Below are 16,175 nucleotides of genomic sequence, written 5' to 3'. Positions count from 1 at the left end.
GTGTATCCTAGGAGGAATGATCTATACTCAGGGTTTGTTTTCGCAAAGAGTTTGCAGTAGGATAAATATATTTCACAGTATCGAAGATAAGTGCCCTTAGTTCCTAAGGTGCGCGTTTTAGACCTCATGTTTACTAGAATTTTGCTCGAATAATCGTTCCACTCATATTCCTGAACTGGGACACCGTGTATATAAGTCAAGACACGGCAAAGTTGAGTTAACACTACAGGCCCAGAACCGTAAAGATTTCTCATTTCCATCTCTTCATGATTTTTCAATGTGGTTCAGAATGAACACTATGTGCGGTTGCGCCTGTGATGCGACTATTCAGAGTCAGTGCTAGCGATAGTTATGTGATCATCGCTGCGTACTTTTCATGTCGCTGTTCACGGAGTTAGGATAGTCGAGACAGCAGCCTGAACAGTGGTGGTGACAGGCCAGCTACTTATCTATGAAATATCTATCACCACTAGGCGCCTTTCGACTCCAGCCGGTGGATGCATCACCGTAAAACAGCGTCTTACGATTTGATCTACATAACATATTAGGGTGACCGGAAAATAACATTTTTACCTTAAATTCAAAAAAATCAGTTGTTAACAGGTTTTAATTTTTAATCAGTGATGTAATCATCCTACTTATCAAATACCTTTTGCCATTTAGTGCGCAAATTCTAAATGCCGCATCGTCAAAAATCAATTGGTTTTTGAGAAAAATAGTTGGAGATGACATTTTAGACTTTTCCTGATTTTTTTGTTTCTTAGAAAATGTTGGTTGGAGTGTAAAGCTGGCTTCGCTGTACTTCGTGGCGTCAGGTCCTGAGAGAGACACTGCCTTTTGCGTCTGGGTTGTCATAGAGGACCCATGTACCAACTGCTGTGATCCAGCGATCTAAAAACTCTCCTGTATTGTGCCGCTGAAGGAATAAGTTTCATGCGGTGGATCGGTTACCTTTATTTGTCTTCAACAGTCTGTAGGAAATGTTCTTGGATGGTCGACCAAGATTGGGTAAAGGCGTTTAACAGTTCCTCAATTGTGCGACACAGATTTTCTTCCACTTCCGCCCTTAACATGTCACTGTCTAAAATTATTGGCCTTCCTGATCGATACGTTTCGGAAAGATCAAAATTACCGCATTTGAACATATAAATCCAACCTTGGCATTTGCACTTTCACTTGGATAAACATCACAAATGTTTTTGGTTGCAACTGTTGCGAAACACAAACAGCATACGATGATGAGTATGTAATGGGTGGTTATATTAAACTTTCCCTATTTAACATACTGTAATGCGGAAACTAATTACCGTACGAGGACCAAACTTGGTAGCATTCATGTCAAGGACATGGGGAAGAGAAATAACCCAGAATACACTCAATTGAAACATTTTTAACGTGCTGCTACGGTACATCATACCGTTACATGCCGGTACCATTACTGATACAAAAAGGGCTCATTATGGCTCCCTCAGTGTTCAGTATAGTCTGAAAACCCAGGATTGCATTCCACACAGCAGAACGAAGCATGTCCGTAGGTACGCCGACTGCCTTCAGATCAGCACGTACTTGAATGTTCCCCTGGTAAACCCTGTCCTTCGGGTAGCCCGACGACCAGAAATCACAGGGGGAGAGATCAGGTGATCGCGCCGGCCAAGCATTTGGAAACGGTCGGCTGATAATATCGATCGTTCCCAAATGTATTTCCGAGAAGCGGGTGAACTTCACCAGCGATGTGCGGTGGGGCCCCATCTTGCATGAAAACTGTCGAGTTCAGTGGGTCTCTCTCCTGTGGAACGAGTCAGACATGCTGGCGAATGATATCGCAGTACCGCTGGCCATTCACACTGCACGATTTTGGTCCTTGAGCGCCAAACTGTTCAAAAAAGAATGGACTAATGATGAACCTAGCCGTGAAGCCATCCCATACGGTAACACGTTCACCATATAGAGGAACTTCATGCACAGTGACTGGGGGTGAAGATCTCCACACTCGTCAGTTCTCTGTGTTCATCTCACCCGTCCTGCAAAACGAGATTCGTCTGTCCATAGGATGGTCCAGGACCAGCCCTGATCAACTTCAATCCTTGCGAGAAAGTGGAGAGCGATGTCTACACGTCGTTGTGTGTCCTGTGGTGCAAGCAGCAGTACGATATAAATCTTGTTCGGATATCATTTGAGAATGGCTCGAAGCACCTTCTGTGCAGTGCCCCACGGGATGTTCAACTGTCGTGACACACCACGCGCACTGCCTGACGATCGGGAATTGCGCTCAGCATTGTCCGCCACAGCAACACCGATTTCATCTGCCACCTGCGCTGCAACCGGTCGTCGGTCTCTTCACGGAGCGACACCCAGTTCTCCAGTTGATTCGAACTTCTTCATAATGCTCCGCACAGCAGGTGGAGAAAGAGGACACTCCCGTAATCCTTTCAGTCGTTGATATGTCTCTAAGTGCAGTTGCAACATTACTGTTGTTTCGATAATAGTGCTGCACCAATAATGTTCTGATCCACAAGCTGCGACACCGTAGCGAAAAAACAGTGACCCGTGTGTGTAATAAGTTTTCTTTAATTTACGTCTATGGTCACAAACTTTTTGTTAACAGATTACCGGTTTCGGTCTTTAATGACCATCATCAGATCTGTTTCATAAAAACAAAGTCCTAATGTACTGCAGCCATAGTGACGATGCCATTATGGCTGCAGTACATTAGGACTTTGTTTTTATGAAACACATTTGATGATGGTCATCAAAGACCGAAACCGGTAATCTGTTAACAAAAAGTTTGTGACCATAGACGTAAATTAAAGGAAACTTTATCTTCTGTTCCTTTTGTCCAAGCTAATGTTGACTCATCAACAAGTGCACTGATTCTGGTCAGGTGTGTGAGACTATGAATCACTATTTTTAAGTAATGAACAGTCAAGATCGCAATAATATTTGTTTACTGACCAGTTTCGACTTACGTAAAAGTCATCTTCAGAATTTTTGGCATGCTCTTGCTGGTGCCCGCGGCCCAGCCATAGGGAGCCACAAATTCTCAAGATGGCTTTTACATAAGACGAAACCGATCAATAAACAAATATTATTGCGATCTTGACTGTTCCTTCTAACTTAAATATAGCATCAGGTCGTTGTTCTCTGGACATTCAAGTTTGGTACTCGTGAGGTAATTATTTTCCGTGTTATTACGTGTTAAATAGGGAAAGTTTAATTACAAGTACCCAGTACTTCTTTTGGCAGCTGGCTGGCCAGTTCACCATAAATTGCAAAAAAAAAAGGAGTTAACTATTTTCGAGTAAACAAGTCACTCACATCAGAACAAATTTTTGTCGGGTCTTCAACCCGATCAAACTTGTCATCTGCACACAATATTTCCGCCGTCCACCTGGTCGCCATCATCAGGTGAGAAAAGCTAAGCCGCTCTCGCCGATAATCGGCAGATGACAAGCTTGATCCTGCTGAAGACCATACAAGAATTTGATCTGTTAATACGACGGGAAAATCTACATAGTCACATCAAGTCACTCTCACTCTGACCTTAAAATGTCTTTTGGACGGCTCTGAAGTACACAGTGAGCTGATAAATGATAAACGAATACTGGAAATTTGTGGTAAGTTCCTATGGGACCAAACTGCTAAGGTCATCGGTCCCTAGCCTTACACACTACTTAGTCTAACTTAAACTAGCTTAGGCTAAGGACAATACACGCACCCATGCCCAAGGGAGGACTCTAACCTCCGACGGGGGTAGCCGCGCAAACCGTAGCAAGGCGCCCCTGACCGCACGGCTACCTCGCGCTGCTATAAACGAATACGTACATGCGCAGAAACGATATTACTTTCCGATCCGCCTAATATTTTGAGAGCTGAGAGTTAATTCTCACCAGGACCGTACACAATTATCTCTCTTACTTTTACAGTGGAAACCCACCATTCTATTCGAGTCAGCTCTATATCTGAGTAAGATAATGACAGCAATAGATTTCATCCCCTTCACGCAGATGAGCAAAACTTTCCAGCAGTAAAACAACCTCTTTAATGGCAAAAGCAATTTATAATTTTCATTAAAGGTGTGAGCGCTAATATTCTGCCACTGCAGACACATTAGTGACAAACGTTAGTATTCACGTTGGAAAAATCGGATTTAGCCAAAAGATTAAATAAAATTTATCAAGCTGCTTGCATAGTTCAATGCGCAATGCGCCAGCGTGCGAAAGTGGGACGTGAGCCAGACCAGCGATTAGTGAACGTGCGTGTGGTACTCCTGTCAGTCTAGATGTGGTATTTAGGCAGTCTTGCATGCATCTTTTCGCAAACACTTGGCTGGTCCCCAATCTGCACCTCAGAAAATACGACGCATAAACCGTTAAACTACACACACAAAAAAATTTTATGCACTTCACAGACTGGTGACGCCTTGCCTACCTTAGCATATCGACTCTAGTGTTCACAAAGCAAAAGCAATTTCGCCAAATCATCGAAAGAACGGACCCCGTACGAGGGGATAAACGTTAGGAAAGAGAGGATGAAATTATCTTGGAAAGTTTTAAGAAGGAATAAGAAAGAATGTTTCTCACTAAAAGAAACGGAAAGGGCTAACAAAATTACCACTAGACTGTGTTTGTGTGCAGAAAGATCCTAGTACAAATTTTAAGCTCGAATGCAGTGCCTGTACTGAATGGAACAATCCGCACCAACGGTATGATAGTAGATTATCAGTGGCCTTTCAAGACGAGATAACGATCTTATCACATTCACTATCAGGTTACACATTCAGTGTAAGGTTACACACGTGACTAACTTGTATAAACGTGGGAAACTCATCCTCTCTCCCTGGATCAATGGGCTCTATCGCCCCTCCCCAACTCCATCTTTTACAACACTAACACACCAGAGGGAGGGATTCACTCCAGAACTGGGCAGCGTCTATTTTTTATCAAGGGACAGACCCCAGGTGACATGACTTAATGTAATTTGTTATTGACATGTCCTACCAAACGATCCCTTCTTCTGGTCAAGTTGTTCCACAAACTCCTCTTCTCCCCAATCCTATTCAGTACCTCCTCATTAGTTATGCGATCTACCCATCTAATCTTCAGCATTCTTCTGTAGCACCACATTTCGAAAGCTTCTATTCTCTTCTTGTCCAAACTATTTATCGTCCATGTTTCTCTTCCATACATGGCTACACTCCATACAAATACTTTCAGAAATGACTTCCTGACACTTAAATCTATACTCGATGTTAACAAATTTCTCTTCTCTCTCTCTCTCTCTCTCTCTCTCTCTCTCTACTGCACAGGTCCACAGTGAACCCCACCCACTAAAGTGCCCCAGTTATAAGACCCCATACTTATGGAAAAAATACGCGAAATAATACGAAAATGGTTGGAAACTATGCAGAATGCGAGAAATATGAGAAATATGAATAATTACATAAAATTATGGGAAAGAATACCTATATATCTGCCAGGGTGTGGTCTCTGCTGATGCCTCAAATGACATAACATTAAATTTTTATTAAAGAACAGACGTCAAGTGATGTGACTTTATGTAATTTGTTCTTGGCAAATTGACACAGCCTCGTCCTCTGTCTGTCCTGCCCAGCTCCAGAATGAAAACCTCCCATTTAAGCATTCCAGTTATAAAATATAGAGTTGGGGAGGGTTGCTTGATTCCTATTGGTTCAGGAGGCGGGGAGGACTGTCCCACCATTTTATTGTGCACCCATTGGATTAGAGGGAGGGATTGGTTTCTCGCCATTTTATGTCCATAACCATTATTGCACAACTGGATAAAGCCTGTGGGAACTCTCCTGGGTGACCTTGATCAATTACCAGTGGTTCCCTGGGATAGAGAGAGAGAGTGGGGGTGACCTTGAATATAAATCAGCCAAGTGAGTAACCTGACACCCGATGTGTAACCTGATAGCGGATGTGATAAGTCTTGAATGAGCACCAATATCCTACTTACAAGCATGAAAGAACAGATATTTCAAAATGACTTTTGATGTATCTGAAGCCTTGTAGCAGTGCAACAAGATGACTATAGAGTATTTGGTTTTACAGCAGCTTGAAATCATGCTCGCTACTTGATAAATAAAGCACAATAGAAAGAAAGGGTATGTGTAAATATACAAGAAACACTGGTCTGAAATTAACTGACAGCCGAGAGGTGCAATCACACATCGAATTGTTTGTGAGTTTATTTGTAGTGATGACTACTACATACTGCACTCCAGCGACCATTTTAAAGGTAACATCAGCTGTCAACAAAGATAATTTGCAGATAATGCAGATGCTGATAACTGTGTTGCTATGAATAAATACAGAGATATAAATGTGATCATAAAAAGACTACGTGGCAACCAGGTTAAATATAGGAAAACTTAAAGCGTTGCTATACACAAAAATTCAGGCGATTCCCATCAGAATACTGAGTAAATACTGTTGAAAAGGACTACATCTCATATATGTCTTACTATTACTGGAAACATAAACTGGAGTGATCGCTCAAACTCGTCTTTAAAAGAATAACTTGACCTTTTTTTTAAAAAAAAAAAAAAAAAAACAGATTGTTAGATAGAGAGGCACGAAAAATTTGGAGCCACTGACTAATGGCTCGTGTCTGGCAAGCATTGCGGAAGTGAAAGTAATAGCGTGTTTACAACTGCAGCCCAAATGCCCCAGGTCCCTTCCGCATTACGATAAGTTAATGCAAGAACATTTAGTTCGGAATACTATGTTGTTAGGTTTTATACCACTTAACACTCAAAAGTTGATAAACAGCTTAGTGAATTTGACACAGAAGCTGTCGAAGTGGCGTCAACTCGAAAGACTTTCGCATGTTGGCAGTAACCCGACATTTAGCCTGATGAATGCTGCTGAAGTTCCTCAAGTGCAGGCTCGATACACTGTTCAACAGAGTTACCTCCACGAATGGTCCGACCCATTCTATCCTTACACTACCGGAGCAAACATTGAAGATACGTGAGTGAACCTTCCTAGAGTTTAACGTCTCGTCGACAACGATGTTATGAGAGACGGATCGTAAGCTTGGAATACGGAATAATGGGAAGGAAATAGTCTGTGCCCTCTTCAAAGCGACCATCCCGGCGAGAGAACTATACGGTGACAAGACAAATATTACACGTTTCTGAATTGTTGAACAGAGTGCAGAGAAGAACTGAAGAGCTGCTCGACGAAAATCACGTTCGATTACGAAATAATAAAGGCACCTAAAAGGCGATAATGATCTTATATTAAATATTGGAAGAATGTGAAATTGCTGCATCATGGCGTTTTTGATAAAATTTTCCATAGGTTTTTAGTGGTTTCTCAACTCTTTCAGACAAATACATGATATTAATAGTCATTTATCGACGTTTTGTCATCAGTATTACACATTCAATGTTATTTGCATTATACAACGTCGTTGTTGAGCGTTTCATTGCTCTGACTTTTTTTCCTATTTTATGATGTAGGCCTAATCTAGGACTATACAACTGAATGAAAATTGGAAGGCGTTAGTATTGCTGGATATAATATCCGCCTATTATACAAATGACTGTTTCTTCACATAAACCTAAACACTTTTAAGCTATGTATACTGGCTGACAAGAGTTGCACGAAAGTGATACATGCCTGATTTGTTGCATTTGTCCATGGGTGTTCCCTGAGCCAGAACACCTTCAGATAATGTAATAAAACGGAACACCTGCAGCCGCCATTATGATGTTATTTATTATATGGCTACCAGTTTCGGTGTTTCAGTGCATCATCTTCGGGCCTTAATTTTCATAGCCTTCCGCTTTGACAAACCTTTAGATGAGTTAGAACTGTAGCAAACTGATTTTATTTTGTATTTGTTTTCCGAATATCACGGATAGTAGATTCACCCACATTGTAAATCAATGCCGGATTTCTCTTCCAATACTACCCTCTTCGAGTTTGTGTAGTATTCTGAGTTTCAGGTGTATCGCCAGCGCAACACATTCTCGCTTTTCAGACATTGTTCGGCACTAACAGAAACTGCTACGTTGCGCAACAAGAGCTATCCAGCGCTTGTTCGGACAGCACATTGTTTACTACATTCGTTTTGTAACGTGAGATTATCTCTCATCCCCAACCGTTCCCGGCTTAAAGAAAAACTTTCAGTACAAAAAAAAAGTGGGAGAAATATGCCACGGATAACTCGCAGAACTGATTACACGCCCGCGGGTAATTTAGAGTTTCCAGTCACAGCCTGTACTATATGCTTACAATAGAAGATAACTTTCACATGCAGAAGGCATTAACAGAAGGAAAACAGATTATAAACTACGACACTACACGATGAAGTGGCACACTATTTAACACATTACTGGAACTGCACAGAAAACACGACACAAACAGCTAAGCACACGCATGCACAGAGGCAGGAAGAAACAAAGCATTTCAGATTTGGCGCCAAACTAATATAAAAACAGATGAACTTGAACTTGAAAGGCACTGGACAAATAGCAACAACATTAGCAATTTGTTTTGTAAATTTAAAAAGTGTTATTTACGCTTAAGTTCCGTGAAATGTTTAATGTTTGTGTGCACATCTCAATAACAGATGAATATCCAAATCAAAAAGGATTTTCGGAAGCTAACTGTAAGTAATCTCAAAATATACCCGTGAAAAATTTTTGCACAACAAAATTACGTTTAGAGAAAGAGATCTATTAACTCGGAAACCAAATTCACAGTAACATAATTTAATTTCAGATAACAAGCTACCAATATTCAGTAATGTATACAGAGTTCTACGTAATCCAGTAATGTAGGTAAACAAAGGCAATGACAACAACATAAGAACTGTTTTTAGACCTAATTTTTGTTAGAATAAATATCACTTAAGACATGTTTACATTTTACACAAATGAATAAAAAATACCCACTGACGATGCCACAAAGACGCTGAAACGTGTTTCGTTTTATATGATAAAACAATTGCTTGCATAACAGGTGGATCTGATAACCAGTAATTTTGTTTCCAATCTCTGCTACTGCAAGAGATGAAAAACCAAATGCTTAATAAAAAGATATTGCTAATTCCGAAAAAAGAAGGGCTTAAGATACAAAGGACTAATCCCAACTGACAGAGAAAAGGACTTGTCACTTCAGTAAATTAAAAATGGAAGAACATACAGCAAAGACATTGGAAGGAGCATTTACGAACTTAGAATTACTCTTCAAGATGTTGAAGAACGACGTCACTAAGAATGAAATTGCAAGACTCAAAAGATTCAGTAAAAATCGAAGAAGAAAACGAGAGCCACTTGGAAAGAAGAAGGAGGAGAGAAACATAGAGAAATGGTGAAACAAATGTGGAAGAAAAGAGAAAAAAACAGTTGAAATAAATCTGTTCCATTGTGGCTCGCAAGAAGAAGAAGAAGATGATGAGAAGAAGAAGACTAAGAGCAGATCTCATCAACACTAGTAAATAATAATTAATACTCTCTCTAAACTGTGATTTCATATATTTATAGAATATGTTCAATATAATCATCCAAGGACAATTACTCTGTTCAATACTTTAAAAATTAATTTTTTCGTAACAGCAGGTCTTAATTCCAAGAAAAAGTCCGTTGTCAAATGTATTTGCTACTTCTTTTGTCTTCGTAAAACTGGACTTGTCTCATAATTATCACATAATAATTATAACCGGACAAATGGATTATTTCTGAAAAAAGGTAACTAGCAATAAAAATATATGAATACTACTATGAATGCAAAGCAGATAAAAGGAGGAAGAAAGGAAGACTGATGTGTAAAGTCCCGTCGACGAGGAGGTCATTAAAGATGAGAAGAGAAGAGAACCGGTTTTCTTTTCTTTTCCAAGGAAGACACCATCACTTGGAGAAATCAGGAAAAACATAAATTCTAGTGGTTGGACAGGGATTTGAACCACCATCTTCCCAAAAGCGAAGACAATTTGCTAACCACTGCGTTCTTTGCGTGGAAATATATTGGAAATAATACAAGGCACGATCACTGTTTAACAGGCATCGAGTGCCCTTCAGTGTTAGCGAAACATTAGGGAATTGATAGAAAAGGGGGGAGTTGCTCATTTTTACTGCAGTTGGAGGTTTCGAAAAATTATTTGATAATTTCGGTAGAGTATTTACTGCCACATTCCACATGAACCTAAAAAGTAATGAGGATCGGGTAAAAAGAGAATAGAAAAGCGTTAAAAACCCAAACTGGCAAATACTGGGCTTTTTGCGGTTGTCACATTAGCCATGCACATAGCAATTAGGCATTTGTGTGTTCCGTTTCTAGTTCACCAATAAATTAACTCAACCTTAAGCAAATAATTTACCAGATTTATAAAACTCTGCATCAAAGTGAATTATATGGGAGTAAGGGGTGGGCAGTGAAAGAACTTTGGGAGGGAAAACTGGGATTATTCAGATTTTCGTTTTCTAGAAGGGATGTTGAAGTGTAGATATAAAATATAAAACTAAAAATTGGTAGGAGTAAGTGAGGCATATGCTCATAGTGATATTTTTGCAAGAAAGAAAAGAATATCAGTACTTAATACTCAGGAATGTTCAGAAATTGTTATTTTAACAGCACAGGAAACACCAAAGACGTAAAAACACTGCAATAGTATTCAAAGGCTATTGAGTATAAGGTTCCTCGATTATAGAACACATAAGGATGAATTATTCCAACTGCTGGCTCTAGAATCAGTAATAATATTTGCCCAGTAATTAGTACAGAGATTTAATTTAAAACTATTGGACGCCGTGGGGTTGGACAAAAGTATGGAAACACCGCTAGAAGTGCATGTTTCAAAATATGCAGATGCAACCAAGCCTGCAGGTTGCTCTGATGTATTACGAGGGTGGAATGAAAAGTTCTCGGAAGGGAATAGAAGAAGAGTACTTATATCACTGAAACTTTATTTTTAATTTTTAAATGTAGTCTCCTTGTAGATTAATGCAGTTGGGCTAACGATGATCCAGTGCCTTGATTCCATCTCGAAAATGAGTTTCCTCCCGGCCTGCAGAATAGTTGTCAACTCCGGCTATCAATTCTTCGTTTGAAATGAATCTTCGTCCAACAAGAAAAATTTTCAGTTTTGGGAAGAGATAGAAGTCTGACGGAACCAAATCAGGTGAATAAGGCGGGTGTGGCAACAATTCAACCTTAGTTCGTGTAATTTTGCCATGGCGACGGCACATGTGTGCGGGAGCGTATTGTCTTGGTGGAAGATGACTTTCTTCCTTGCTAAACCTTGCATTTTTTCGCGTATCTTTTGCTCCAGTTTGCCCAAGAGGTTAGCATAGTATTCCTGATTCAAATGGCTCTGAGCACTATGCGACTTAACTTCTGAGGTCATCAGTCGCCTAGAACTTAGAACTAATTAAACCCAGCTAACCTAAGGACGTCACACACATCCATTCCCGAGGCAGGATTCGAACCTGCGAACGTAGCGGTCGCTCGGCTCCACACTGTAGCGTCTAGAACCGCACGGCCACTCCGGCCGGCCATAGTATTCTCCAGTACTTGTTTTCCCAATGGGGAGATAATCTACAAACAGGATCCCCTTCGCATCCGAGAAAAAAATGTTCAAATGTGCGCGAAATCTTATGGGACTTAACTGCTAAGTTCTTCAGTCCCCAAGCTTACACACTATTTAACCTAAACTATCCTAAGGACAAACACACACACCCATGCCCGAGGGAGGACTCGAACCTCCGCCGGGACCAGCCGCACAGTCCATGACTGCAGCGCCCTAGACCGCTCGGCTAATCCCGCGCGGCTGGTATCCGAGAACACTGATGCCATGATCTTTATCACCGAAGAAATTGTCTTTGCTGTCTTTAGTGCCGGAGAACCAGCGTGTTTCCACTGCTTTGACTGTTGTTTTGTCTCTAAGGTATAGTAGTGAACCCAGATATCATCTGTGGTCATAAACCAGCGCAAAAAATCTTGTTCGTTTCTCCTAAAACGGCCCTAACCCTTTCAGATGACATCTGGCAATCGTGAGCAATTTCCCGCACTTTCAGCCGGCGATCCTCCATGACCATTTTATGCACTTTTGCAATGTTTTGTGGAGTAGTGAGACATCTCGTTCGACCACTGCGCAGATCATCATATAAACTCTCCCGACCAAACTTAAATTCATTTGTCCACTTCGGACCAGTTGAATATGAAGGAGCAGAGTCCCCCAGTGTATTTTGGAAATCGGCATGAATGTCTTTTGCTTTCATACCTTTCTTTACGAATTACTTAATCACTGCTCGAATCTCGATTTTTTTCCATTTTCGCAAATCACTACGCAAGAACAACAACAGAGCCACATCACCGTCAGCTCTCTTCCAAGAGCACTGACGTGGCACGTGTTTACAGGCAACAGTCCAATGAATATCACGTGAACAACTCGTTGCGCTAGCGCTGACCTCTCGTGGTGATTCCGAGAACTTTTCAAACCACACTCATATGACCACGAACGGAATCTGTGCAATATCCTCCATACGCTGAACGTGGTAGTCTTGTTCAGAATAGTGTTCTGTGTAGTTGTATAGGCATCATTTGGGATCGAAGTGAACTCTAACGTGGGCAAATTGTTGTTGGTGCTCGCGTGGTGGGTACCTCCGTAACCAAGGTAGACGAAGGATTTGGTGTTTCAAGAGGCACCGTATCGGAAATATATAGGCACCACATACAGGGAAAGCAGAAAGACCCGCAAGGGAAGCCGAGCGCGCTAACGCGCTGCTTCCTGGACTCGGGTAGGCGCCCCTGCCTCGGATCGAATCCGCCCAGCGGATTAACGAGGAGGGCCGATGTGCCGGCCAGCCTGGATGTAGGTTTAGGCGGTTTTCCACACCCCGCTGGGTGAATAGCGGGCTGGTCCCCACGTTCCGCCTCAGTTGCACCCGTCGCAGACATTTGAAACACGTCCACACTATTTCACGATTTCCACTCGACGCAGACAGTTGGGGTACACTGATTCCGTCCTGTGAGGTACGGGGTGGCGGCAGGAAGGGCATCCGGCCATCCCTAACGCTAACATTGTCAAATCCGTTGTAACCACGCCGACCCTGCGATCGATATGGGACTATGGCATAACCGAAATAAAGAAAGAAAGAATACAGGGAAAGCGGAAATATGACATTCGACAAGTGTCGACACGAACGAAAGCGTACAGTGTGCGAGTGTTTGTTTCACATACAATTTGAAACGCTACACCTACTTGCAGTAATCGCTCCTGATGACGGATAACTTCCGACACGCGTCATATGAGGAATAAAGCCATTCCTTGAATTTACCCACTGCGACCCAGTCAGCCTGAATGGAAAACTGCTGATTATTATAATAATAGTAGCCTGCCTCTTCCATGACTTCATGTCACATTTATATTATTGAACTTAAAACATGTTAGAAAATCCTGGAACCCTCGGGACCGATATCTTGCCAGTATCCATGTCGATAGCAGGCGAAAATGAACGAGGTTCTCGATTCCCGGAATGTGTGAACTGTCTGGTTCAAAAATGGCTCTGAGCACTATGGGACTTAACATCTGTGGCCATCAGTCCCCTAGAACTTAGAACTACTTAAACCTAACTAACCTAAGGACATCACACACATCCATGCCCGAGGCAGGATTCGAACCTGCGACCGTAGCAGTCTCGCGGTTCCGGACTGAGCGCCTAGAACCGCGAGACCACCGCGGCCGGCTGTGAACTGTCTGTATACATAAATAAGTTTGTACGGATCCCCCAATGCGGGAGTCCTAATCGCGCCTGGCCAGTTTTTTCTTTTTTTCATAATATCGCAGAAAGTGCTATCTAATAAAACGTCTATCCATATCGCCAGTGCATTCCTTTGCGATAGATACTTCTATTCCACTCCGTACAGCATTGTGCCCTGCTGTCATAATTGGCGTTTATCCTACGTGGCAATTATGCTTACGTGTTCCATCTCCATTGACATTACTACTGTCACTGCTCTCTCCTTCTCATCGTCAAAAAGTTCAACGGCGTTAACAGTAAGCGGCTGCTCAGGTAGGCAATTACCGCACTACCACTGGCGAGGGAGTAAAACGCACCACTTTGAACTGGAAGTTAACTGTACCTGATCACGTGACGAAATTAGTTCCCGCCGCGGCCGCACTTACGGTTCGCTTTGTCGAGTAACAGTATTCCTGGATCAGATAACAAGGAAATCATACAGGGTGTTTCAAAACTGACCGGTATATTTCAAACGGCAATAAAAACTAAACGAGCAACGATAGAAATACACCGTTTGTTGCAATATGCTTGGGACAACAGTACATTTTCAGGCAGACAAACTTTCGAAATTACAGTAGTTACAATTTTCAACAACAGATGGCGCTGCGGTCTGGGAAACTCTATACTACGATATTTTCCACATATCCACCATGCGTAGCAATAATATGGCGTAGTCTCTGAATGAAATTACCCGAAACCTTTGACAACGTGTCTGGCGGAATGGCTTCACATGCAGATGAGATGTACTGCTTCAGCTGTTCAATTGTTTCTGGATTCTGGCGGTACACCTGGTCTTTCAAGTGTCCCCACAGAAAGAAGTCACAGGGGTTCATGTCTGGCGAATAGGGAGGCCAATCCACGCCGCCTCCTGTATGTTTCGGATAGCCCAAAGCAATCACACGATCATCGAAATATTCATTTAGGAAATTAAAGACGTCGGCCGTGCGATGTGGCCGTACACCATCTTGCATAAACCACGAGGTGTTCGCAGTGTCGTCTAAGGCAGTTTGTACCGCCACAAATTCACGAAGAATGTCCAGATAGCGAGATGCAGTAATCGTTTCGGATCTGAAAAATGGGCCAATGACTCCTTTGGAAGAAATGGCGGCCCAGACCAGTACTTTTTGAGGATGCAGGGACGATGGGACTGCAACATGGGGCTTTTCGGTTCCCCATATGCGCCAGTTCTGTTTATTGACGAAGCCGTCCAGGTAAAAAAAGCTTCGTCAGTAAACCAAATGCTGCCCACATGCATATAGCCGTCATCAATCCTGTGCACTATATCGTTTGCGAATGTCTCTCGTGCAGCAACGGTAGCGGCGCTGAGGGGTTGCCGCGTTTGAATTTTGTATGGATAGAGGTGTAAACTCTGGCGCATGAGACGATACGTGGACGTTGGCGTCATTTGGACCTCAGCTGCAACACGGCGAACGGAAACCCGAGGCCGCTGTTGGATCACCTGCTGCACTAGCTGCGCGTTGCCCTCTGTGGTTGCCGTACGCTGTCGCCCTACCTTTCCAGCACGTTCATTCGTCACGTTCCCAGTCCGTTGAAATTTTTCAAACAGATCCTTTATTGTATCGCTTTTCGGTCCTTTGGTTACATTAAACCTCCGTTGAAAACTTCGTCTTGTTGCAACAACACTGTGTTCTAGGCGGTGGAATTCCAACACCAGAAAAATCCTCTGTTCTAAGGAATAAACCATGTTGTCTACAGCACACATGCACGTTGTGAACAGCACACGCTTACAGCAGAAAGACGACGTACAGAATGGCGCACCCACAGACTGCGTTGTCTTCTATATCTTTCACATCACTTGCAGCGCCATCTGTTGTTGAAAATTGTAACTACTGTAATTTCGAAGGTTTGTCCGCCTGAAAATGTACTGTTGTCCCAAGCATAGTGCAACAAACGGTGTAGTTCTATCGCTGCTCGTTTAGTTTTTATTGCCTTTTCAAATATACCGGTCATTTTTGAAACACCCTGTATATACACGTGTCATGCGCCTTCAAATGTTAGCTGAATGGCGACTCGCAGAGTGTTCTGACACTGATGGGGGAGAGGGGGGACTGTTCGTTTTACGCACTTACAAAAGCGTGCTGTGGTGGTGCTGTTGGCGCCTCCTCCTCCTCCGCTGCAGTGTGTGGAGAGCACGTGCTCGGCCTGCCCGCTCGCCGGTCACTCGTCGACTGACTGACCGCCGGCGCCGGTCTGTTTACGGGCGCCCGGCATGCCGGCGATTATAAATAGCGGACGCTCTCCTGGCTAATTCTGCAGGCGCGAAGCGAGCCTCCGGATACGCCGGCGACCGCCTCCACGCTACAAATTCATGACGTCAGTACATGACCAGCATGAGTTGTGCCAAGGCCGAGTAGCTGGACTTGCTACTATTCTACTCCATACT

General features: G+C 42.6%; 1 protein-coding gene across 1 annotated transcript in view; it reads right to left on the bottom strand.

Moving 5' to 3' along the window:
* The window catches only part of LOC126156565 (SET domain-containing protein SmydA-8-like), a 100,772-nt gene extending 84,816 nt beyond the window's left edge, over positions 1-15,956 (bottom strand). Inside the window, exon 1 of the mRNA XM_049916319.1 lies at positions 15,862-15,956. The gene's annotated coding sequence lies outside the window, so the exon portion shown is untranslated. The remainder of the gene's footprint in view (positions 1-15,861) is intronic.
* Between the last annotated feature and the right edge of the window lie 219 nt (positions 15,957-16,175).

This window comes from Schistocerca cancellata, chromosome 2, assembly GCF_023864275.1.
Source record: "Schistocerca cancellata isolate TAMUIC-IGC-003103 chromosome 2, iqSchCanc2.1, whole genome shotgun sequence".
Taxonomy (NCBI): Eukaryota; Metazoa; Arthropoda; class Insecta; order Orthoptera; family Acrididae; genus Schistocerca; species Schistocerca cancellata.
Note: the sequence above shows the minus strand (reverse complement) of the source record. Positions and strands in the feature narration are given on the sequence as shown.